This window comes from Lampetra planeri, chromosome 35 (assembly GCF_965212315.1).
Source record: "Lampetra planeri chromosome 35, kcLamPlan1.2.h2, whole genome shotgun sequence".
Taxonomy (NCBI): domain Eukaryota; kingdom Metazoa; phylum Chordata; class Hyperoartia; order Petromyzontiformes; family Petromyzontidae; genus Lampetra; species Lampetra planeri.
Genome location: NC_136141.1, coordinates 11354013 through 11381060, shown reverse-complemented (window position 1 = coordinate 11381060; position 27048 = coordinate 11354013).

Below are 27048 nucleotides of genomic sequence, written 5' to 3'. Positions count from 1 at the left end.
TCTCTATTCTTCTGACTACTGTCACGATACAACGATACAACGTGTGACCTCTATTCTTCTGACTGCACACTTCACTTAGCTCGTGTAGACTCTATGCCTCTGGCTACACACTTCACTTAGCTCGTGTAGACTCTATGCCTCTGGCTACACACTTCACTTAGCTCGTGTAGACTCTATGCCTCTGGCTACACACGCATCACTCGTCTCGTGTAGACCCTATGCCTCTGGCTACACACGCATCACTCGTCTCGTGTAGACCCTATGCCTCTGGCTACACACGCATCACTCGTCTCGTGTAGACCCTATGCCTCTGGCTACACACGCTGCATGCTCACACTGCATGCTCACCCTACACTCCGCCTCTGGGTTACACAGAGTCCCGGTCCCCACAGGACAGCGGGACTGGGTACCACAGGGCCCTATCTCTTCCTCTCCGTCTTCAGTCTTCGTTGGTTACACTCTCCCCGTGCGCCTGTGTGCATCACCTTATATAGTCCCTCCTCACGGGAGACGGAGCGGATGCGGACCTCGACGTGAGCATCGCTCCTTAGTTAACCAATCACGACGCGCTATTTCTACGATCCGTTTTCCCCCAGCGCGTGTTTCCACTACTCAACCAATCACGCCGCGCTGCCACCCGATCACTCCCTCTCAAGCGCGTCACCGGCACACAGCCAATCAGCACCACATAACCCACGACCCCGCGCTGACCCCTGATCCTTCACCGTCAGCGCGCGTCACCACACACACAGCCAATCACTACGCACTGGCACCCGATCCCTACCCCAGCGCGTATCACCACTACATCACCCCCTCCCACATAGCTCGCAGCCGGCCCGGCTGCTAACCAACAACACAACACAACGTTAACACAACAAAAAAAACCCCACCCCCCAGTGTGCCCCGTAACGCAACAACAACCTATGTACAAATTGACAACTAACACAAGAAAAGTCAACAACAACACACACAACACCTCGATAAGAAGCTATGTACAGCCCGACGAACAACACAATAAAAGTGATTTCCAGAAAATGAACGCGCCCAGCGTCTCTGTGACTAAACGCAGAGTCCGAGGCGCTCCAGCTTCCTCGACTCCTCACGTGGTAGGTCATAAAAAGTAGCGCGACCTGGCGCGAGTCCGTCTGGCCGGTCCGTCATATGGGACGGGACGCTGACGACCGTCCGGTGGCTCCGGCTGCTCTAGACGGCGCGGATCGGGCCTGAAAGGACCAGCCCCGCCGCGAAGATCCGGCCGCCGGTGGTCGGCAGCTGTCAGTTCCGAGACACCTGGGAGGAGATCAGGCGGAACCATGTGAGGATCAGGCAGAGACATTTCCCCCTTTGGGTCGTCGGTCACGTCACATGCTCGGCCCTCACGACACAAGGGGAGGCCATATGGAGGCGAGAACGGTTTCAGTCGGGAGGGGTGGACGTACCACCGTCGCTTTCCCCATTTTATCTGAATGCACTGGGGGCGTGCAACACGCACGACCTCCACGGGTCCCCGCCATGGCTTCAACAATTTAGGCGACGTAGCCAAAGGCGCCTGAGGGCAATGCAGCCAGGCCCTGTCACCTGGTTTCCAGTCGTGCACGGACACCTTCCGTGCACGCAACCGCTCGTTAGCAATTTGGCGAGCCCGTGAATTAAGCCGTGCGGCCTCCCTTGCCTCTGTCAGCTTGTGAATATTAAATTTAATATGTTCTGCCAATTTTGAATTAGTTCGTGGTGCGGACAGGCCAAGCTGCGTTTCCATGGGCGGGTCGGCTTCCCGACCGTACATCAGATAGAATGGGGAAAATCCCGTCGCTGCATGGGGGGCCATTCTATATGCGGCGAGGACCCCCGGGACCTGCAGGTCCCAATCAACATGTGCCTCACACACCTGCTGGCACATCATGGAAGTCAAAGTCTTGTGGAGTCTATCCACCATCCCGTCCGTCTGCGGGTGGTACGGGGAGGTACGCACCTTCTTAGTACCCAACATATCACACACCTCTTGCAGCAATTTACTTGAAAAAATTTTCCCTTGGTCGGTCAGCAAGCGTTCGGGAGCCCCCTTGTCCAGGACGTAGCCCTGGACAAAGGCGTCCGTCACAGCCGCCGACGACTGGTTGGTGAGTGGCCACGCCATAGGCCACCGGGTAAAATATTCGACCCCCACCAACAGGTACTTATTACCCCTAGGCGTGACTGGAAAGGGCCCCAGAATATCGAGCGCAACGAGCTCGTTAGTGCGCGAGACTTGAATAGATTGCAGCGGTGGATTAGCTGCCACGGGCGGTGGTTTTCGTCTGGCGCACTCAACGCATCCCTTCAGAATATTCACCACGTCACTCCCCATCCCCGGCCAATAATAGTCACGCTGAAGCAGGGCAAGCGTTTTGTTTACCCCCAAATGCAAGAGGCGTTCGTGTGCGGCCAAAACAACTTTCGCCCTCACAGCGGAAGGCACCACAAGTGCGTGCCGCCGGGACAAACTGTCCCATCTCATTAACATGCCCTGCTTAAGTACGTAGGAGCCAGTTCGCTCCTGGTCCTCTTTGGGACCCCCCACCCTGCGGCGCAATGCTAGCAGGGAGCTGTCCGCCATTTGGAGACGGCCCCACTCACTCAGCGACAGTGAGAGCAGCGAGTCCTGACCCTGAGAGGTAGCGGGGACATCCCCGATTGGTGCGCCCGCGGTCGCAGCCAATGCCCCCATATCTTCCACAACCGGCGGTTTACAGCGCGCCAATCCCGATAGACACGCACATTTATGACAAGGCAACAATCGCGACAGGGCATCGGCATTTGTGTGTCGCAACCCCTTACGGTATGTAGTCGTGAACTGATAGTCCTGGAGGACTTCCAACCACCGTGACAATTGGCCCGAGGGTTGGGCGACCCTCAATGAATGCTGTAGCGCCGCGTGGTCCGTCCGGACCGTAAAGTGACGACCATAGAGATACGGTCTGAATTGTTGTACAAAAAAACAATGGCAAGCAGTTCGCGACGGGTGACGCAGTAGCGCTGCTCCGCCGGTGACAACACCCTGCTACCATAAGCGACCACCCTTTCGACTCCCCCAACGACTTGGGATAGCACCCCCCCAATGCCCGTGTCGCTAGCATCCGTATCTAGCAAGAAGGGACTCGCAAAATCCGGATAGCGCAAGGGTGGGGCACCCACCAAGGCATCCCGGAGGGAGCAGAACGCGGCCTCCTCCTCCGGTCCCCATCGGAACTTCACTCCTTTCGCCGTTAGAGCGTGCAAGGGTTTTGCAATAGTGGCGAAGTGCTCAACGAATCGGCGGTAATAAGAAGCAAAACCGATGAAACTGCGCACGTCCGAAACTGACGTGGGTGTCGGCCATGAACTGACACAGTCCGTCTTCGCGGGATCGGTAGAGATCCCCGAAGAGTCGACAATGTGACCCAAGTATCTAACGGACTTACGAAAAAGGTGGCATTTGGCCGGTTTAAATTTTAATTTAGCCGATCGCATTCGTAAGAACACCCCTCTCAATCGCTGGAGGTATTCCTCAAATGTTTTACTGAAAACAATGACATCGTCAAGGTAAATCAAGCACGTATCCCATTGCAAGCCCGACAAAACCAACTCCATAAGGCGCTGAAACGTCGCTGGAGAGGAGTGAAGTCCCATGGGTAACAGGTTAAACTGGAACAGGCCCCCTGGAGTCCGAAATGCTGTCTTAGGTTTAGACTCTTCGTCGAGTGGCAACTGCCAGAATCCCGATAATAAATCAAGAGTCGAAAAATATCGCGCACCAGACAATGCATCGAGGGACTCGTCCATCCTGGGGAGCGGATACGCGTCAGCCACAGAGATCTTATTCAGGCGACGGAAATCTACGCAAAATCGCAAGGACCCGTCCTGCTTCTTAACCAGCACAATAGGTGCTCCCCAAGGACTGGAGGAAGGCGAAATAATGTCGGCTTCTAGCATATCGTTAGCGGCCGACTGAACATGTTCCTTCTCAGCAGGACTCAGTCGGAAGGGATTTAGCCTGACCGGTGCCGCATCGCCCGTGTCAATGTGGTGGCGTAACAAATCCGTGCACCCAATGTCATACTTATGTTTACTGAACACATCAGAAAATTCCATTAGCAACTCGCGCAGCGCACCCAACTGTACCGCTGACAAATCGTCCGAGTCCGCGCACAGCGAATGGACCCATTCAAGGTCCTCCCTCGGTTCAATGTTCTGTGTGGGGCTCGGATCAACCTGCGCAACCAGCCGCTCATCCGCAGGGACCCGTGCCGCGTGAGCTAGCACGGTGCCCTGCTGAATGACGGCTGGCCGCGACCCAGCGTTTAAAACCATCACAAACGGATCCTTGTCAGCCCGAACCAAAGTGTGAGCCACCGACAAATCGACACCCCCGACAGCCCTGTTAGAAGGACCCAAAAGCATGCCTTGTTCCGAAGTCCCCCCCACCCATGGTTTCCGCAACCTGAGGGGAATTAACATCTGTGAACCCGGGGGCACGTGCACGGTCTGTGTCGCCAACGCTTGTATCGTAGCGCACGCCGTCCGAATTTCAGTAGGGTTCGTCAAAAATGAAATACGGCGACCCGATGGTAGTTCAATGCAACGCTGATCGATGAGAATTTTAATGGGCATTTTAGCCAAAAAATCAGTGCCCAATAGACAAGGAACCGCCAAAGAAGACGAAACGAAAACGGGTCCCGACAATTTGATATCTCCAATGCAAATGGACGCCCTAATCTGACCGATAATGCCCAACGATCCCCCATTAGCGGCGTAAAATGGCACATCCACTGGGAGCAGCGGACGGCATTGGATGGGGAGAATGTTGTAAATGAGGTCCGATATAATAGTCGCCGACGCCCCCATGTCCACTAACACCCTGACCTCGACCCCATCAATAGATCCCGTAACGACGGATGAACCCGCTGAAGCAGCCACAATTCTGTGCCCCAACTCCGACCACTCAATGTCTCCCCGGTCCCGGCCGAACCCCCCTCGCCGAACCGAATCCCCGAACCCTAACCGGCCCTCCTCCGCCGCACCGCGACGGCCCATGCGTGTCGAGTATGTAGGCCGAGCATGTGAGGTGCCGCGACTTGCCGGGGTTTGTAGGGATGACTTGGGGCCTTGGTCGTCGTCCAGCCGAGATCCCATGGCGCGCTGACGTGGAGCGGGGCAACCGGACGCCACGTGGCCCCGGAGGCCGCAGTTATAACACGTGATAAGGGTCGTCGGAGATCTCGGTTGCTCCAGCTTGCGGGCCGATCGCAGAGGCGAACGACCTTCCGACCTCCAGTCCCCTGGTCGTCCCGCGGTGAACGCCTCCTCTCGTGGGCTGACGACTTGGGGTTCGGTGACCACCCGACCCGGAGCTGAGGCCACGGCAGCGTTGCAGACGACCCCCTGTTTGCGTTGAAGGACCTCGTGCGCTTGTATACTCGTAGCGACCCGCAAGGAAGAAATATCGATCTCGTCGGCCGTGTTGATGGGGACCCCCAGGTCCTGCGCCAACTTAAGCAGCTGCTCCAAAACCATCGCATCTTGGCCCTCCTCGTCCATACGAGGGAATGCGGCATCGGCAAGAGCCAGCAACGCCGTGCGATAGGCGAGCGCGGTCTCCGTGTCCGCCTTCCGCCTTGCATAAAAATGATGGCGACACGCCGAGGGAGGTCCGTAGACCTTGGCCATGAGACCCAGCGCTGCCTTAAGCGTGGAGCGGTCCGACCTCCGTGCGGACGTGAAGGCCGTGAGCGCGTTGTCGTCCAACATGGCAGGCAGTGCCCGCAGCGCCGTAGCGTCGGACCAGGCGGACATCTCCTGATGCGCCAAAAACCTGCGCTGAAATTGGCCCCAGTCCCCGCCTTCCGCCTTGAAGGCTGACAATGTGGGAAGGCGCTGTTGAAAAATGAAGTCGTCCTCTGCCTCGTGGTTCCTTTCCGCCACCCCGTCGGTGTGTAAGATGGCGGCCCCAGTGGCGGGTGTCTGATGGCGGTCCGCAGCGCGCGTTGATGACGTAAGCGGGCGCGCTTGGAGAACCGCCGCCACGTGGCGGTCGCCGTTCCCGCCAAAAGTCGGCGCAGATGAAATGGCGGGAATCGCCAAGTCATTTTGGCGGGAATCTGCGGGGCGACCCTGTAGAATGTCCACCGCCGTCCCCGCTCCTGCCGACGAGCTGATTTCCGCCAGGATGGACGCGGCGGCGAGCAGCAGCTCCGCCAGACGGGAGTGCGCCTCGCGGAGCACGGCATCGGTCCCCAGTCGCTCGCCCGGCGCCGTCGGCGGATCCTGCAGCGTGGGCAATTCTTCGTCCTCACCCCCCGATGCCAGCTGGCCCGAGTCGTCAAGGTTATCCTCGCGGTCAATCCCGTGGGTCCGACGGGTCTTCCTTGTCTCCATGCTTGGAAGACTGTTTCACTTCTGACGCCAGTTGAAGTATTGGAATTGACGGCAGGAAACTCCTTGACGGGTAACACACTTTTTATTAAATCTTGACTTGTCACGATACAACGTGTGGTCTCTATTCTTCTGACTACTGTCACGATACAACGATACAACGTGTGACCTCTATTCTTCTGACTGCACACTTCACTTAGCTCGTGTAGACTCTATGCCTCTGGCTACACACTTCACTTAGCTCGTGTAGACTCTATGCCTCTGGCTACACACTTCACTTAGCTCGTGTAGACTCTATGCCTCTGGCTACACACGCATCACTCGTCTCGTGTAGACCCTATGCCTCTGGCTACACACGCATCACTCGTCTCGTGTAGACCCTATGCCTCTGGCTACACACGCATCACTCGTCTCGTGTAGACCCTATGCCTCTGGCTACACACGCTGCATGCTCACACTGCATGCTCACCCTACACTCCGCCTCTGGGTTACACAGAGTCCCGGTCCCCACAGGACAGCGGGACTGGGTACCACAGGGCCCTATCTCTTCCTCTCCGTCTTCAGTCTTCGCTGGTTACACTCTCCCCGTGCGCCTGTGTGCATCACCTTATATAGTCCCTCCTCACGGGAGACGGAGCGGATGCGGACCTCGACGTGAGCATCGCTCCTTAGTTAACCAATCACGACGCGCTATTTCTACGATCCGTTTTCCCCCAGCGCGTGTTTCCACTACTCAACCAATCACGCCGCGCTGCCACCCGATCACTCCCTCTCAAGCGCGTCACCGGCACACAGCCAATCAGCACCACATAACCCACGACTACGCGCTGACCCCTGATCCTTCACCGTCAGCGCGCGTCACCACACACACAGCCAATCACTACGCGCTGGCACCCGATCCCTACCCCAGCGCGTATCACCACTACACGTGTGCCAACAAGGACACTTAATTGATTTTGATGTTGAAGTTCTGTGCAAAACTATCTCCTACTGGACAAGACTAATTAGATAATCAATCGAAATTGAAAGAAGTAAAAATAATTTTAACCGTTCGGATAGCTACGGCCTTATTGCTACGTGGAAGCAAATCATCAAATAATACATTACAGATAGTTCCCGAGTTACGATGGTCCGACTTACGATATTTCGCTCTTACGATGGTAATAGCGATACGAAAAAATTGTAAAATATGTCAAATTTCACGCGGCAGGCAAACACAGCAGCGTACGAGGTACGATACTGTACGTTGGGCCGCTGCCGGGATGTACGCATCTCCCGCCTTGGGTGATGCTTCACTCTCACCAGCGGTCGACGGAGTTATGTTGTCTCGGTGTTAGCGCATGTATTTTTTGTGTTTTTTGTGTTTCAAAGCCTGATACGTTCAATGGATGTATGATACGTAGCTTTAGCGATTTCATTTTAGGGTTACCACGATACGATACGTTCAATACATGTTAAAAGTTTTTTTTATAGCAGATAGGAGTGTTTCCTAATAAAACTCTCTATTAAATTGCAGTTCATAGAGGTAGGCTAAGAATTTACCTGGGTTTTTTACTTTACATTTTACTGTGCAATACAGTATTGCAATTAATAAATACATACAGTATATAGTTTATACAGTACGGTACCGTAAATTGCTCTGTTTTACTAAATTACCACCATTCTTGGGTAGGCTAGGCCATCTTCGACTTACGATATTTTTGACTTACGATGGGGTCGTCGTAACGCATCTCCATCGTAAGTAGAGGACTACCTGTATTTAAATGCATGGCTATAAAGGGCAGCATACCTATATAGGTGTAATAACACGCTGGAGACGGCTTGTGGAATCGGTCCTTTTATTTCACTTCTTGCAGTTCACAAACACTCCCCGTTGCTGGCAGGCAACGGGAAGCGGGCAGACAGCCACCAGAGACACACCGCCACGTGGCACCCGGAGCCCCACTCGCGCGTGGCCCCTCTCTTCATTCCGTGTCTGACCCCGTGTCTCTCCTCTCCCCTTATTTAACGCCTGGGTCACGTGGTACACTCCAGCCAATCCTCAATAGCCTGCGCCGAATGTTCCAGATTCCCCATCAACTCCCGGGACCACAGCCCTGACTTGTCTTCCCATTGGCTGAGGCCAAGACCAGCGAAACCAATCACCTAGCTGACATCCCGTGATCACGCCGAGGCCATGCTCCCAGGCTCTTCCCCCATTGGCTGTAAAGCGGGACCGGCAAAGCTGATCACCACGTGAATCCGACATAGGCTCTTATTACATAGGGATTACCGTTGGTATGGCTATTTTAATACACACAACAGACACGAAGGACAAGATCAAAGGGCTCGCATAATGCACGTGCATAATGTACGTTGACTCAGTAATCCCCCCACCACTTTCCGCAAGAACGCAGAAGTGTGGTCACCACATCTACGCTTCTATATAAGGAACGAAACAGTTAGACTTCTCCACAAATCTGGCTGTCGCCTGATGAAGGTAGTTCTAATTACTGGCAAGACGTCATACTCAGATTGTAAATGTTGTGGCTTGGCTCTCCAACACACTGGTGTGCTGTACTAGTGACGAATTGGCATGTTCTCTTTACGTGACAACCCGCAAAGGAAGATTTCCACACAGCTCTCTCATTGACATGCTAATTATACTGCTACCGCAGACCCACCTCTCTCTCTGCCTCCCCCCTCTCTCTCTAATTTAGCAATCTTTGGAGAACGTAATCAACCAGGCTATGCGTTAACTGTGTGTTAGCCGACTCTCTGTGTTGCATTGCATTACATTTCCAAAAATTTGCTACGTTTGTTTTCTCAAACTGCCTATTTCTCTCTCTGAAATTTACCAGGCTTCCATAGGTTCATTCGCTTTTTTTCTCTCAGCTGGCCGCTTCGGGGTGGATTTCCACACAACTCTCTCTAAAATTTAGCAGGCTTGTTGGGTCTTTCTCTCCCCCGGCCGCCGCGGGGTGGATTTCCACACAGCTCTCTCATTGACATGCTAATTTCTCTGCTCCAGCAGAACCACCTCTCTCTCTCTGCCCCTCTCTCTCTCTATTTAAGGCCTCGACACAGAGGCATTGGGTCTCTGTGTGTCTATGTTGTGTGTCCCTCTCTGTGTGTCTCTGTGTTGTCTCTGCTTGTGTGTCTGTCTGTGTGTCTCCGTGTCTGTGTTTTGTCTTTCAAATGTAGTTCGTATTCTATTATTTAATTAATTTTCTTTCTACGTGACTTTAATGAAAGAACCAAAGAGTAACCTTTACTAGTTGTCTGTGTCGGGTGGTGGCGGGTTTTAACGACACATTTTTATATTTACGTGATCTAACCAAAAAAACCTCTATTATGGATATTGGTCGTGAAAGCCTACGTGTTAAACAGGTGTTAAGATGTTCAATATGCAAACAAACATGCTCTGCTAATATATGCATTGTCTCTGAATCTAATTGGCATACAACCAGTTTCAAAAACAGTGCATATATTATCAGGGCATGTTTGTTTGCATCTTCACCACAAGTACATGTAGTTAATGCAGACTCGATCCTTGAAAACGGTATCTAACTGGTGTTTGAACATCTTAACACCTACTGTATTGCCAGAAAGGGTAAAAGCTACTCTTTTTTTCAAGCTCATGCTAAATAGTAATATTGTGACTTTTTAAGAGCCTTTATTCAGACAACACTAACGATGCCCAGGGCTCGTTCTAGAGGCTTGAGCTCTGTGGTGCCACAGCAATGGAGCAACTCCACTGGCACTGCCATCCCCTTGCAACCCTCCACACGAACGCACGCACACCCCCACTAAACACACACATGCACCCCTAGCGGGGATGTCCCACGGTTTCCCAATGGCAGGAGATTGGCCGACCCCCCCAGGCCAAATTTAATTGCGGCCCCCATGAATTGGCTTAAATTGTATGGGCGCGACGACGCTCACCGGGCTAACCGCAATGAGACACTCACAGCACAGGGAGATAGGGCCTCGAGGGCAAACACTCCGTGAGCAGCGCATAAGAGGAGGTGGGAGAGAAATTCCTGGACCGACTGCAGCTGTGTATTCCACGGGACGGCCACCACGATCAAACCGGTTGAGTCCGGGGTGGGGAGGATAGGGGCGTAGACAATGGATCAAGGCATAATGGGAAGCAACGCTCGAGGTAAGGGCGGGGTATCGGTTTAAAATCGAAAGGTAGGCACCCGATTGGATGTGCAGGATAACACCACGTGACTCTGGATCTTTGGATTCCGAGGGCATAAAAGGAGGGAGCGGGAAAACGTTGAGGAGTTCTCATCCGGCCGTTCAGCTGCCCGGTCCGACTCCCAGCCGCTCGCAACGTCCAAGGGACGCTGGTGAGTGCTGCTACAACTCGACCCCAGGCAGAGACCTCTCGTACCTTCATCCCTCCGACTCCCACCGCGTCCGGGCGACACCGTGAGTGCGTCTGCGAGGTGAGAAGAAAGGTGAGGGTACACCCATGAATTGAATACGGATAGGCTAGGCGCTGCTCGCCGACTATTTACTCCAGGCTGCACAGGGTTTGCTATAGACGCGCCATTAATAAACTTCAGTTCAGAAGATCGGTGTAGTGTGATTTCTGTATGTGTGGGGAGAGTGACGGCGTGGTGTGTAATTCGAGCATGTGTGTGAGGCGCGCGGGTAGTAATTCATTAACGGCTTCCGCGTCTGTGCAGCGGCGCCGCGCTATTAATAGGGCGAGGCAGGGGTGAGTTAAAACCCGTCCGCCGGCGTTACGCCGCGTGTTTTACGTACAAGGGCATTAGCATTTAGCAGTGGGGCGCGCGTATATTACTGTAATGTAGTAACTCCACGGGAGACGACTTCACGGGTAACACACTCTTTATTTTATCAAACTTGGTTACAGGTGACTAACACCTACTTTGTATCTCGGGTGACAAACACCCACTTCGCTACTTGGCGACTAACGCCCACTGAGTTACTCGGATGACCAACATCCACTTAGTACTCGGGTGACAAACACCCACTTAGCTACTTGGCGACTAACGCCCACTGAGTTACTCGGATGACCAACATCCACTTAGTACTCGGGTGACAAACACCCACTTAGCTACTTGGCGACTAACGCCCACTGAGCTACTCGGGTGACCAACATCCTCTCAGCTACTTGGCGACTAACGCCACTGAGCTACTCGGATGACCAACATCCACTTAGTACTCGGGTGACAAACACCCACTTAGCTACTTGGCGACTAACGCCCACTGAGCTACTCGGATGACCAACATCCACTTAGCTACTCGGCGACTAACGCCACTGAGCTACTCGGATGACCAACATCCACTTAGCTACTCGGCGACTAACGCCACTGAGCTACTCGGCTTCACTAGGTCTTCAGCTCCGTCTTCGGGTCTTCAACTCGGTAACTCTCCCCGAGTGCTCTCGCGCGTCCCCCTTTATACCCCACCTGCGGACGTCGCTGCGAGCACCCACTTATTCGACCAATCGCCGGGTGCTGGCTACGATCCTCTTTTCCCACATCTCATCGTGCCTCACCACTCACTCCGCGCCGCCTCGTCATCTGTCACTCCCGGCGCGCGCGTCCACACCACGCCCACAACGCGTGCCCAACCCCGCACCCCGCGCCGCCCCGTGATCCATCACTGTCACAGTCGGCGCACGTCAATACCACCACTACATCACCCCCTACCACATAGCTCGCAGCCGCCCCGGCTGCTACAAAAATTACAAACCCTCCCTGTGTGCCCCGTAACACAACACAACAACAAGAACAACAACTAAGCTAACAACACAACACGACGCGAACACCACCATCCGCAACCCTCAACCAATGCCACCGCGACAACAGAACAATATATACAAACCGGCGAGTGACAATAGCAATGTGTATACAAAAAAATAAATGGAAAATTTTTTTTTTTTTCCTTTCGACTCGTGCAGTGTCCCCTTTTCTTCCGAGCGTCCCTACAACGGGACATTATCCCGGCAGAGGGGAACACCGGGCGAGCTCGGTGTAGAGCACAAAAAAAACCCGTCCTCATGAAAATTGTTGAGACCTAGCCCGAGTCCGCCTTGCCGGTCCGTCGTACGGCACCAGACGCGGTTGAACGTCCGGTGGTGCCGGCGGTTCAGGAAGACATCGGCCAGGCATCGAGGACTCGTGCGTGCCCCGGGGTTCAGGCTCTCGATGGTCAGCAGCCGTCAAGCCCGAGGCACCTGGGGGTGGGTCAGGTGGAGACACGTGAGGATCAGCCTGCGACACCTCCCTCCCCGAGTCGACGGTCACATCACACGCCCGGTCGTCACGGCACAGAACGGGGTCACACGGTGCCGCATAGGGCTTCAGTCGGGAGGGGTGCACATACCAACGGCGTTTCCCCCATTTAATCTGTATACTCTGGGGCCGTGCAACCCGCACAATTTCCACCGGTCCCCTCCAAGGTCTCAACAACTTGGGGGACGTAGCCAACGGTGCATGTGGACAATGCAGCCAGGCCTTATCGCCTGGTTTCCAATCATGCGTATGCACCCTCCGCTCATGCAATTTCTCGTTTGCAATTTGCCGCGACCGCGAATTCAACCTTGCCCCCTCCCGCGCTTCAGTCAATTTGGCGATATTAAATTTGATGTGGTCTGTCAATTTAGATTTTGCACGTGGCTGGGAAATCCCCAGTTGGACGTCCATGGCCGGATCGGCCTCCCGCCCATACATAAGAAAAAATGGGGAAAACCCTGTCGCCGCATGAGGGGCCATTCGATAGGCCGCGAGTACCCCCGGCACCTGTAAGTCCCAATCAACCTGATCGTCGCAGACCTGTTGGCACAACATAGACGTAATCGTTCTGTTCAGACGCTCAACCATCCCGTCAGTCTGCGGGTGGTAGGGGGAAGTACGCACTTTCTTTGTACCCAACAGGTCGCACACCTCGCGCAACAAAACGCTCGAAAAATTCTTCCCTTGATCCGTCAGCAAGCGTTCGGGGGCGCCCTTGTCCAACACATAACCCTGGACAAAGGCGTCCGCCACCGCCGCAGCCGACTGGTTGGCGAGCGGCCATGCCATAGGCCATCGGGTGAAGTATTCCACGCCAACCAGCAGGAACCTATTTCCCCTTGGTGTAACCGGAAAGGGCCCCAAGATGTCCAACGCTACCAATTCGTTTATACGCGAAACCTGAATGGATTGCAGCGGTGGATTAGCCGCCAATGGTGGCGGTTTCCTTTTGGCGCACTCTACGCATCCCTTAAGAATATTCGCCACGTCGTTACCCATCCCCGGCCAATAATAGTCTCGCTGGATTAGGGCGAGCGTTTTGTGAAAACCCAGATGCATGAGCCGTTCATGAGCTGCCAGAACAATCCTACCCCGCATAGCAACAGGCACCACGACCACGTGACGCCGGGACATGTTGTCCCACCTCATCAACAGGCCCTGTCTGCACACCCAGGAACCGACCCGCGCCTCCCCTTGTTCGGGAGCGCCAACTTTCCGACGCAGCGTAAGTAGGGAGCTGTCGGACATCTGGAGGCGGCCCCACTCAATGAGGGGCAACGACAACAGCGAATCCCTCCCCGTGGGGGCGTCCTCTCCCGGGGTGTCAGTGGCGGCGAGCGCAACTCCCGGGGCGCCGGCGACCGGGGGTTTGCACCGCGCTGATCCCAACAAACATGTGCAGTCCGTGCACGGCGGCAACCGCGACAAGGCGTCCGCGTTTGAGTGCCGCAACCCTTTTCGGTAAATCGTCGTGAATTGGTAGTCTTGAAGGACCTCCAACCATCGGGACAATTGGCCCGATGGCTGCGCCACGCGCATAGCGTATTGTAGAGCCGCATGGTCCGTCCGGACCGTAAAATGACGGCCGTAAAGATACGGCCTGAATTGCTGTGTAAAAAACACAATGGCTAACAATTCACGACGAGTTACGCAATAGCGTTGTTCTGCGGGGGAAAGAACCCTACTACCGTAGGCGACCACCCGTTCAACCCCCCCGACCAACTGTGAGAGCACCCCCCCGATACCCGTATTGCTGGCGTCCGTGTCAAGCAAAAACGGTTGTGTGAAATCGGGGTAACACAAGGGGGGAGCCTGCACCAAAGCGTCACGGAGGGAGCAGAACGCATCCTCCTCCTCTGCCCCCCAGTGAAACCTCACACCCTTAGCCGTCAAAGCGTGCAGGGGCTTGGCTATGGTGGCAAATTGCTTGACAAAACGACGGTAATAGGAGGCAAAACCAATGAAACTACGAACCTCCGTGACCGAGGTTGGCGTTGGCCATGAGCTGACGCAATGCGTCTTAGCAGGGTCCGTCGAGATCCCTGAACGACTCACGATATGGCCCAAATATCTGACAGATTCCCGAAGCGGAAAACATTTAGCCGGTTTAAATTTTAGCTTAGCGGAACGCATCCTGAGGAACACCGCTCTCAGTCGCTGGAGGTGCTCCTCGAAAGTCCGACTAAAGACGATAATATCGTCAAGATAAATCAAACAGGTATCCCATTGGAGGCCTGACAAAACCAATTCCATGAGTCTCTGGAACGTGGCAGGAGCGGAATGTAAGCCCATGGGCAAACGGTTGAATTCAAAAAGGCCCCCAGGTGTGCGGAAAGCAGTTTTAGGTTTAGACTCGTTATCGAGTGGCAATTGCCAAAATCCAGAAAGCAGATCGAGTGTGGAAAAAAACTGCGCTCCCGCCAAGGCATCCAGCGACTCATCCATCCTGGGGAGCGGATACGCATCCGCCATCGAGATTTTGTTTAAGCGGCGGAAATCGACACAAAACCGCAAGGACCCGTCCTGTTTCTTTACTAGGACAATAGGAGCACCCCACGGACTAGAAGAGGGCGAAATGATATCGGCCGCCAACATATCATTAACCGCCGATTGCACATGTTCCTTCTCGGCCGGGCTGAGCCGGAAAGGATTCTGACGAATAGGGGCCGCGTCCCCTGTAGCTATGTGGTGGCGCAACAGGTCAGTGCAGCCGATATCGTACTTATGTTTGCTGAACACGTCAGCAAACTCAATGAGCAAACCCCTCAATGCTCCCAATTGCACCCTGGACAAGTTAGCAGAACCCGCACACAGCGAGTCCAACCACTCAGTCCCCTCATCACTTTGAGGATGCGACTCGACAGTAAAATCTGCTTGAGCCACGAGCCGTTCCTCAACGGGCAGCGGCGCGGCGTGAGCCAGCACCGTTCCCTGCGCAATTACGGCCGGCCGCGACCCCGTATTCAGGACCATTACGAACGGCTCACTGTCCCCTCTCACCATGGTTTGAGCAACCGCTAAGTCGAGGCCCTTACTGGCTCTGTTTGACGGCCCCAACAGCACCCCCTGTGCCTCCGCACCCACCTCGAGTGGCTTCCTGAACCGAAGGGGTACTAACATTTGCGATCCCGGGGGTACCCGTACAGTGTGAGTCGCCAGCGCCTGCACCGTCGCACAAACCGTGCGCACTTTGATAGGGCTCGACAAGAAGGCAACCCGCCGACCTGACGGAAGCTCTATGCAGGCCTGATCAATAAGAATTTTGATGGGCATTTTTGACAAAAAGTCCGTACCTAGCAAACAGGGAACGGCCAGCGATGATGATACAAAAATAGGGCCCGCTAATTTAATGTCCCCAATGCAAATAGTCGCCCGAATCTGGCCGATGATCCCCAGGGATCCCCCATTCGCCGCATAAAATGGCACGTCTACCGGCAGAAGGGGTCTACTTTGGACGGGAAGGATGTTATAAATAAGGTCCGAGATGATGGTGGCCGACGCACCCGTGTCAACAAGCACCCGGACCTCAACCCCGTCAATGAACCCCGTTACCACGGACGACCCGGCTGACGCAGCCACGATCCTGTGGGCCAATTCGGACCACTCGACTGCTTGCGGGCCGCGTACGGACCCCCCCCGCCGAATTGAACCCCCGGCACCCAGCCGCGAACCCCCCACCGCGAAGCGGCGACCCGAATGTGCCGTGTTTGTGGACCGAACGTGTGAGGTGCCGCGACTTGCCGGGTTTTGTTGGGATGACTTGTGGCCCTGGTCGTCGTCCCGACGTGGTCCTGCGGTGCGCGGACGCGGGGCCCGGCACCCGGCTGCGACGTGACCCCGAAGGCCGCAGTTGTAGCAGACGACGGACGTCGTAGGTTTCGGTTGCTCCAGCTTGCGGGGCGAACGTGTGGGCGAACGACCTCCCGTTCTCCACTCCCCCGGACACGGTGCAGCGAAGGCCCGCTCCTGCACCGCAGCTGGCTGAGGTTCGGCGATCGTGGCGGCCAGTGCCGCATTCCCCGGCCATTTGCAGACGACCCCCGGCTTGCGTTTGAGGACCTCGTACGCGTGAATGCTCGTGGCGATCGCCAGGGAGCAGATCTCCATCTCGTCTGCCACGTTGATGGGGACCCCCAACTCGTGGGCCAACACCAGCAGCTGCTCCGTCACCATGGCGTCCTTCCCCTCCTTATCCATGCGGGGAAAAGCCGCGTCCGCCAAGGCGAGCAGTGCCGTGCGGTAGGCTAGCGTCGTTTCCCCAGCCACCTTCCGCCGATCGTAGAACTGGTGGCGGCACGTGGAGGGCGGCCCGAACACCTTCGCCATCAGGTGTAGTGCGGCCTGGAGCGTAGAGCGGGACGACCTTGCAGCAGATGTGAAGGCTGCAAGCGCGTCGTCGTCAAGCATCGCTGGCAACGCACGCAGGGCAGTGGTGTCGGACCACCCCGACATCTCCTGATGAGCGAGGAACCTTCGTTGGAAGGCTCCCCAGTCGCCCCCATCCGCCTTGAACGCCGACAGCGCGGGCAATCTTTGCTGGAGGACCCGATCGTCGTCGACGTCGGAGAGATTTTCCCGCGCTCCGCTGGAGTTGTGTAAAATGTCGGCTCGGTTGTCAGGCGCAAAATGGAGGGCTCCGGCGCGCGCCGATGACGTGGGCTGCGCTGCGCGGAGGTGTCCGGCCACGTGGCGTCCGTCTTTCCCGCCAATCGGTGGCGGCCCCCCAAAAACGGCGGCAACTTCCAGGCTTTTGGCGCGAAGCGCCCTTTGGCGGGAATCCTCCACCGTCGCTTCCTCCACGACCCCCGCAGCCGTTTTTCCGCTCGCCGGAACGGAGATGTCGGCCAAGACAGCGGCGGCGGCGAGTAGCAACTCCGCCAAGCGGGCGTGCGCGTCCTGGAGGCCGGTGTCGGAGGCAAGCGGAGCGTCGGCCATCACCGCGAAGTGCTGCATCGGCGGCAACTCCTCGTCCTCTACTCCCGAGGTCGGTGTCCCCGGTACGCAGTCGTCATCCCGACCTCGCTCGTGGGTACGGGTAGTCTTCCTTGTGTCCATACTTCTTGAAGACAGGTTTACTTCTGACGCCAGTTGTAATGTAGTAACTCCACGGGAGACGACTTCACGGGTAACACACTCTTTATTTTATCAAACTTGGTTACAGGTGACTAACACCTACTTTGTATCTCGGGTGACAAACACCCACTTCGCTACTTGGCGACTAACGCCCACTGAGTTACTCGGATGACCAACATCCACTTAGTACTCGGGTGACAAACACCCACTTAGCTACTTGGCGACTAACGCCCACTGAGTTACTCGGATGACCAACATCCACTTAGTACTCGGGTGACAAACACCCACTTAGCTACTTGGCGACTAACGCCCACTGAGCTACTCGGGTGACCAACATCCTCTCAGCTACTTGGCGACTAACGCCACTGAGCTACTCGGATGACCAACATCCACTTAGTACTCGGGTGACAAACACCCACTTAGCTACTTGGCGACTAACGCCCACTGAGCTACTCGGATGACCAACATCCACTTAGCTACTCGGCGACTAACGCCACTGAGCTACTCGGATGACCAACATCCACTTAGCTACTCGGCGACTAACGCCACTGAGCTACTCGGCTTCACTAGGTCTTCAGCTCCGTCTTCGGGTCTTCAACTCGGTAACTCTCCCCGAGTGCTCTCGCGCGTCCCCCTTTATACCCCACCTGCGGACGTCGCTGCGAGCACCCACTTATTCGACCAATCGCCGGGTGCTGGCTACGATCCTCTTTTCCCACATCTCATCGTGCCTCACCACTCACTCCGCGCCGCCTCGTCATCTGTCACTCCCGGCGCGCGCGTCCACACCACGCCCACAACGCGTGCCCAACCCCGCACCCCGCGCCGCCCCGTGATCCATCACTGTCACAGTCGGCGCACGTCAATACCACCACTACATTACCATCAATACGGCTGCCATTGGCTGCGTGGGTAAATGCACGCGTTTGGGGAAACCGTGCGCCTACAGCCGCGCTATTAATAGGGCAAGGGAGGGGTGAGTTAAAACCCGTTCACCGTCATTGTTTACACGTGCTTGCGCTCGCGTACGTGTTTGCACAGCGTGCTTTACGCAGCGCGTTGGCTGCAGGGTGTCAGCGCGGGGTTGGTGTGTGAGGTGCACATCTATATTACCTCTATACGGCCGTCATTGTTTACACGTGCTTGCGCTCGCGTGCGTGTTTGCACAGCGGATTAAGGCAGACCCACAGGAGGGGGAGGGGCGCGTGCATATTCATACGTTTTTTTTTTGCGCTAGCCGTGGTGGGCGACGTGCGCCTGCATGGGCACGCACGTGCACGCAGCCACCTCCGCATTAGTGGTGGTGTACGTGAGGAGTGTGTGGGATAACTCCGGGCGGTGGTGAGCTAGCCACTTAGCCATGTCCCTCAGAGAGGGCGCTGGTGCGGGGGGGCCGATCACCTGATCGGCGGGGGCCCAGCGAGAAGTGGCCGAGGAGCAGGTGGGTGTCAGCCCCCACATAATGGTGTCAGAAGTGGTACGACCCCCCACACCTCCAAGAGAGAGAGGTGCCCCACCCCAAGCAAAGGTAAGATACGTATTCACCGGGCGAGGGATACCGTCATCAAAATCGTTTGCCCGGAACCTCACGTATGTGAAAGATATTAATGGCTGGACGGACGCGCAAGCGCTGCAGCAGCTAAATATTAATCTGGATGGGCGGGCAGCCAACTTTGTGGAAACGCTATCCACAAGCGCGTAAGCGCATTTGGGAGAGGTAATGCACCACCTCGGCCAACGCTTCTGTGCATATGACCGTGAGGAGGCAATGGCAGCATTAGATGCGCGCCGCCGCCAGCCCGGCGAAGACCTTGTGATGCCGCTGCCACGAAGCCGTTCAGCAGGCGCCCTAGCTATGACCTCGCCACCACCAAGCGACGGAGCCAACCCCGCGTCCCCCTCACCTCACCTCACATGAACACACCCGCACGCATTTCCCCCCCCCCCATAGAGCTCCGAGGGGAAGTCACCTGGCCGACCGGTTTTAATCCGAGAAACCCTTATCGGGATAAACTTTCATGGTTTCCGGTGACCAGGGAATTGGACGACCTCCCCCGATGCTACTTCGCGGCGCTGCGACCGGCATTAAGATTGCAAGGTCGCAGCGAGGGGCCCTTCGGCCACCGCGGGTGAAACGCACTACACACACGCAAGGATCGACGGGGCAAGAATAGGAGCATAGTTGGAGGGGACGCCGCCGCATAATGTGCATAACTACGACAATCCTGCACACCACACACACGCAAGGATCGACGGGGCAAGAATCGGAGCCTAGTCGGAGGGGACGCCGCCGCATAATGTGCATAACTACGACAATCCTGCATAAGAAAGCGATTGAACGGCACCTGCCCCACACACATGGTAGGAGGGGGAGCGGAGAGTACGTGGGAAAAGGGGGGGGGGCCTAAGTCCGGGAATTAGGATAAAAGGGGGCGAAAACAGGAGATCTGTCTCTCTTACTCCAGCATCAGGCCACAAGATGCTCTCCAGCCCAGCGACCCGGACGTCCGTGCGACGCATCGAGGTACGCTGCGAGCACGGGATCAACGGACCGCCGTGGGCACCTAACAGTGAGTAAGAAGGTGAATTAGGATCATAGGCAGATAACTCGGGAATAGGCAGGAAGGTATCAGCGTAGGCCAGCCTCGTCGATTCATACTGACTCAACAACCAGTTCCAGGTAGCAGATAATAAATCATTAATAGCTGATCGTGTCCCCATGTAATCTCGCTGAAAAGTGGGAACGCGTGTGGTGCTGTGTATACAGCAGCTCGCCACGTGGGAGCGCTGCGCAGAGCGGCGCAAGAGTGGGTGTCGCGTGTGTGCAGGTGTGTGCGCTCGTAGCGTGGGGGAAGGGGTCGGTGCGTCCACAGGTACCCGCTCCGTCTATCGCCGCAGGGACTCGCGCGGTGTGAGGGCAGCGTCATTCGCCCTCCGACCCCTGACCCCCGTTTAGAGCGCGTGATTGGTGGAGAGACAACGCAGCGTTTACAGGTGAACGAGAGCGAGCGGCGAGCTATGCCTCTCACACGAGCTCGCGGAGGGGCAGACCAGGGAGGAGAGCCATCGGGCGATGAGCCCAGCGATGGCAGCAGCTGCTCGCAGAGTAGCGAGGGGTCGGCGAACGGCGGAGCCCCTGCCATAGGCACGCAGCAGGGAGGGACTTCGGGGACCAGCGGCCCCAACAATTTGGTGTCAGAAGTCGTACGAACCCTCACATCTTCACGGGAAAGTGGCGCGTTACTCCACGCAAAGGTAAGGCATGTGTTCACCGGCCAGGGGACCCCTACATAGAAAGCGTTTTCCCGCAATATCATAGGGGCTAAAGAGCTTAATGGCTGGTCGGACGCGCAGGCGTTACGACAACTTACGTTGAACCTAGATGGGCGGGCAGCCGACTTTGTAGAGGCACTACCCGAAAGCGTGCAAACCCAACTAGAAGAACTAATGCGTAGATTAGACCTGCGTTTCGGCACGCGCAACGCGATACGGGCAAAGACAGCCTTAGAGGCGCACCGACGCCAACCCGGCGAGGACTTCCGAGACTACGCCGAGGACGTGCGATCACTAACCCGGATCGCCCGTCCAGAGTTCGCGAAGGAGGTCATTGACGCGCTAGCTGCAGACAAGCTACTCAGGTACCTAGCTCGCACCACGTGGTGGCAGCCCAAAAGGGGTAGCGCAGGCCTCCCCTTCGATACCCTAGTCGAGCAAGCACTCGAGTGTGAGGAGCTCTCCAGCGAACGCGCGCAGCTCCGAGGGTCGGGACAGGAGTGCACCGTGGCGAGCCTGATCCCTGACGAGGAGGAGGATGAGGAGGAGCCCGCCAGCCCAATAAGGAGATGGGCAAGAGAGCCCCAGAGACCCCGCGAGACAACCCCGGGGTGGGTAGCCGGGTTACAGACCGGCATGGGAGATATTGCTGGCCGGGTAGACCAAATGGACGGTAAGTTAACCCAAGTAGGTGAGAGGGTAACTCACGTAGGTGAGAGGGTAACCCAAGTACGCGAGGAAGCAAATAAAAATATGAAGACCCTCCAGTTTGAGATGGGGGAACTACGCTCGACAGTAGGGGGGCTGGCCAGGAGGATAGCCCAATTAGAGTCCGATGTGGGACAACTGCGTACTGGGGGAGGGAGAGGGAGCGGACAGGGGACCCGCTACGGAGCCGCCCCCCCTCCCCGGACATGTTATATGTGCAATCGCCGAGGGCATCTAGTGAGAGACTGTCCTGAAATCACCCGAGCTAGGCAGACGCGGGGGTTAAACTCCAACGCCCCCTAGAGCGTGGACCAACTAGGGGTGCAATCGGCGCGGTCCCGATACAAATAGACGATAATGAGAATAATGGCGAGCGAGTAATCTCCACACAGGTTCCAGCAACAATGCCCACGGAAACGGTGACTCCTGGTGACTGGCTACGGGAGCTGGTGGCGGGGATCACGGGGGCCACGTCGCTGGTGGAAGGGGAGGTAAACGGAATGCGTACCCGAATCCTGCTGGATACGAGGGCGGTGGCCTCGCTCGTGAGCGCAGCGCACTGCAGCGCGATCGGGGTCGACGTGCGTCACCTGCAGGCCCCGGACCGCATGCTGCACACGGCGAGCGGAGCAGGAATGGGGCTGCTGGGGAGAGCCACCCTAGAGGTCCGCATAGGCAGCCAGGTGTGCACCCAGGAGTTCTACGTGTCGAGTGCGTTGTGTCACGAGTGTATTGCAGGTACCGACCTCCTAGAACAGCTGGGACTCAACGATGCGTCACCATGGAGAGCAACGGCGAGCGGATTCCGTTCCTGGGACGAGAGCCGACGCGTCCCCGCTTCGCACCTGTGGCCGCTATCCTGGCGACGGCAGTCACCATCGGGCCGCTCACCGAGATGCTGGTGCCGGTGGCAACATCCCCTACCGACCCCGCGCTCCGACCATCAGGGGAGGTAATGCTAACTCCTCACCCGGAGTTGGCCAAACGGTATGGGGTCGTAGGATCCGCCACGTTGGTAAACGCAGATGGGGACCGATTGTTTATGCGGATGTTCAACCCTCACAGCACCCCAGCGATAATACGACGGCGCACCCCGATAGCCACCGTAAACCCCCTGCACGCACGCCACTCTAACGACTCGGTGTTCGCACTTTGGGCTGAGGACCCTGGTCGTCCTGAGGGTGACCAGGACCTGGCCTGGCGAGTCGGCCCGACTCCCCGAGCCGAGGTCGTTCCCATGCTTGACGCGTTACATGTGAAGTACCGTTGATGACTCTTGGACACCGTTGGTGAGGCACATGTATTTATTCCGTACAAGTAGTCACAACTGTGGACATACAATACTAGAGGGGGTATCGGCCCCCTCACCCGGCTAGCTGGGAATACACTGCTAGCTATCTCTGACCTACCTCCTAGTCCTCCACTAACAGGCTAGGGGAGGCTGTCTGGCCCGACACTGGTAAGTCGGGCTACGGTACCCGGAGTCCCAGAGCACTAGCTCTGGTTCTCGGGACCATGCCGCTGGCTCGGTCCTGCGCGGCCCTGACAAGGGCGGCGTCCCAGGGGAGTCCAGGGCTCTAGCTAGACGATCTTCGGTCTTCACTGGTTTAGCTTTAACATTCTGCCCCGAGCCCTCTGACACATCCCCCTTTATACTCCACCCCCGCTGAGGGGTGGGGCCCCGGGCTGCCTGGTGCGGACGTCGTTGAGAGCACCCCCCCGTGCACTCACGTAGCCCCGCCCACTGTGTTTGTTTCCCATAAGCTGCCATGCATAACGGCTCTCTCTCTAACACCCCTACATCACCCCCCCCCCCGCATAGCTTGCAGCCGTCCCGGCTGCCAATATACAAAAAAAAACGACAATAAAAGCGCATTTACCCCCTGACCGCGCATGTGCCTCACTATTTGTCAACATAACGCGAAGAGAACAACAACAAGAACCAGAAAACCCCGAAGGGAAAACAACCCGACGCACCCCCCCCGAATAAATACGAATTCCGTAAAAGCAACGTATATACAAATCGCAAGGAACCCCCAACACACACACAACACAACACAATGTGCCAGGAGCACACCACCGACGCAGCGCACAGTAACCATACACGTGAAAATAAAAAAATAAAAAAAAATTCTCCTTTTTGTGCATCACAAGAGTCTGCGCATTCTTGCGCGCGTCCTTGCCGCAGGCCCGTCACACGGGGCAACCCCGGATGGCGGACCATCCGGTGGCAGCTGTCCATTTCGAAGTGAGTCTGCGCTTGATGTCGCGAGACTCTCGGCATCCCCCGTAGGGGTTGTTGGGCGGGAGCCCGTCATTCCTGGTGCACCTGGGGGCGGGACAGCCGGCAACACGTCAGGCGAGAGCAGCAGAGACGGACCCTTTGAGTCGGCCGACCCCCCACATGTTTGGCCACGCGTGTGTGGAGTGGGGCCTTGCACCGCAACGAAGGGTTTCAGCCTAGAGGGGTGCACAAACCACCGGCGCTTCCCCCATTTGATGCGAACGCACTGAGGCCGCAAAACCTCGACCACCTCGACGGGGCCCCACCACGGCCGCACCAGTTTTGAGGAGGTCGCGAGTGGTACCTGGGGACAGTGCAGCCATGCACTGTCCCCCGGCTTCCACTGTAGCACGTGCGCGCGACCCAGTCTGAGGCGCTCATTCGCTTTCTGACGCCTGTCGGAATTTAGCATGGCAGCATCCCGTGCCTCAGTCAATTTCGCAAGGTTAAATTTAACATGGTCGGCCAATTTAGTTTTTCCCAGCGGCGCGGGGATCTGCAGCTGTGCCCGAACAGGTGGGTCAGGTTCGCGGCCATGCATGAGGAAGAAGGGTGAAAATCCCGTCGCAGCATGGGGGGCCAATCTGTATGCTGCCAGGACCCTTTGAATTTGCAAGTCCCAATCGGTCTGTGAGTCCGAAACCTGCTGCGACAACATAGACGTGATGGTTCAATGCAGACACTCGACCATCCCGTCAGTTTGCGGGTGATAGGGAGAGGTACGAATTTTTTTCGTTCCCAGGAGCTCACAGACCTGTTGGAGGAGTTTGCCGGAAAAATGTTTTCCCTGGTCGGTCAGCAGCCGCTCCGGAGCACCTTTGTCCATGACGTAACCTTGGACAAAGGCCTCCACGATGGCTGCTGCCGACTGGTTGGCCAGGGGCCAGGCCATAGGCCAGCGCGTACAGTATTCCACCCCGGTCAACAAATATCTATTGCCCCTAGGGGTGGCGGGAAATGGCCCCAGAATATCCAGCGCGACAAGTTCGTTCACTCTGGAGACTCTGATAGACTGCAAAGGCGGGTTTGACTCCCGTGCTGGTGGTTTTCGCTGCGCACACCGAGGGCATGATGCCAACAGATCTGCGACATCCCTCGTCATGCCTGGCCAAAAAAAATCAGGCTGGAGCAAGGCGAGGGTCTTTTGGGTACCCAGGTGGAGGAGGCGCTCATGAGCAGCCCACACCACCCTACCCCGTAACCCAGAAGGGACCACCAGCCGGTGTCGATGGGATTTCCCGTCCCAATGCATCAGCAACCCCGCGTGCATTTCCCATGCGTCGGCATCACCCGTCTCCCGCCCCGCCTCCCCGGCGCGACGACGCGACGCGAGGAGGGAGGTATCCTCCATCTGGAGGCGCCCCCATTCATTAACAGGCAAACCCAGCAGGGAATCTTTTCCCTGTTGTGCGATAGAATTTGGAAGCAATGTTTCGTCGTCGGCGGCGGCCGCCAGGACCGGAACCGGCATATCCCCTGCTGGCTTGCAACGTCCCGACCCCAGGAGGCATGCACATTCGGAGGTGGTTGGCATGCGCGACAGAGCGTCCGCGTTGGTGTGGCGAATGCCTTTACGGTAGGTGGTTTCGAAATCAAAATCCTGGAGGATCTCCAACCATCGGGACAATTGTCCCGATGGCTGTTGAACTCGCAGGGCGTACTGCAGTGCCGCATGATCTGTGCGGACGGTGAAATGCCGACCGTACAGATATGGGCGATACTGTTGGATGAAATAGACAATTGCCAACAGTTCCCTACGGGTGACACAATATCTTTGCTTCGCTGGAGACAACACCCGACTGCCGTACGCAACCACCCGTTCCACGCCGTCAACCACCTGGGAAAGCACGCCCCCAATACCCGTGTTGCTCGCATCGGTGTCGAGCAAAAATGGTTCCGAAAAATCGGGGTAAATCAAGGGAGGAGCTTTTACCAGGGCGTCCCAGAGGGAGCAGAAAGCAGCCTCCTCCTCCTGACCCCAGTGGAACCGAACCCCTTTTGATGTTAAAGCGTGTAGGGGTTTGGCAATCGTCGCAAAATCAGCGACGAACCGTCGGTAATACGACGCGAAGCCAATGAAACTCCTGACCTCTCCCACCGAGGTGGGAGTCGGCCAGGAGCTGACACACTGCGTTTTGGCGGGATCGGTAGCAATACCTGAGCGCCCCACGATGTGCCCCAAATAACGCACCGAATCGCGTAACAAATGACATTTTTGGGGTTTGAATTTCAAATTAGCAGCCCGCATCTTTAGGAAAACTGCCCGCAACCTCTGGAGATGTTCGTCAAAAGTTTTACTAAAGACGATAACGTCATCCAAATAAATCAGGCACGACTCCCATTGCAATCCAGCCAAAACCAATTCCATCAAACGCTGGAAAGTTGCCGGCGCTGAGTGTAAGCCCATCGGCAACCGCTTGAATTGGAACAGGCCGTGCGGTGTACGGAAAGCAGTTTTAGGCTTTGAATCATCGTCCAGAGGAAGCTGCCAGAATCCCGAAAGTAAATCCAGTGTGGAGAAGAATCGCGCTCCCGCCAAGGCGTCCAGCGATTCGTCCATCCGTGGGAGCGGGTATGCGTCGGCAACCGAAATTTTGTTAAGGCGCCGAAAATCAACGCAAAACCGCAACGAGCCGTCCTGCTTTTTAACCAGGACGATCGGCACTCCCCAAGGGCTGGTGGAAGGAGAAATGATGTCGGCGGCTAACATGTCATCAATAGCCGATTTGACATGGTCCTTTTCGGCGGGACTTAACCGAAACGGATTCTGGCGTATTGGCGCGCTGTCACCCGTGTCAATATGGTGACGCAGCAGATGAGTGCAACCCAAATCGTATTTGTCCCGACTGAAAACGTCGGAAAATTCCCGCAGTAGCGTTTTAAGCTGTTGGCGCTCTGAATTTGACAGGTCCGTCGATCCCGCACAAAGCGCATCGAGCCACCCTCCATCGCTGTCCGAATGTGGGTTTGGCCGGGGAGCAGTGCCGACGTGATTCGCAACAGGTTCCTCGCAGGGCACCGGCGTCGCGTGAGCAAGCACCGTCCCTTGAGGAACTACCACTG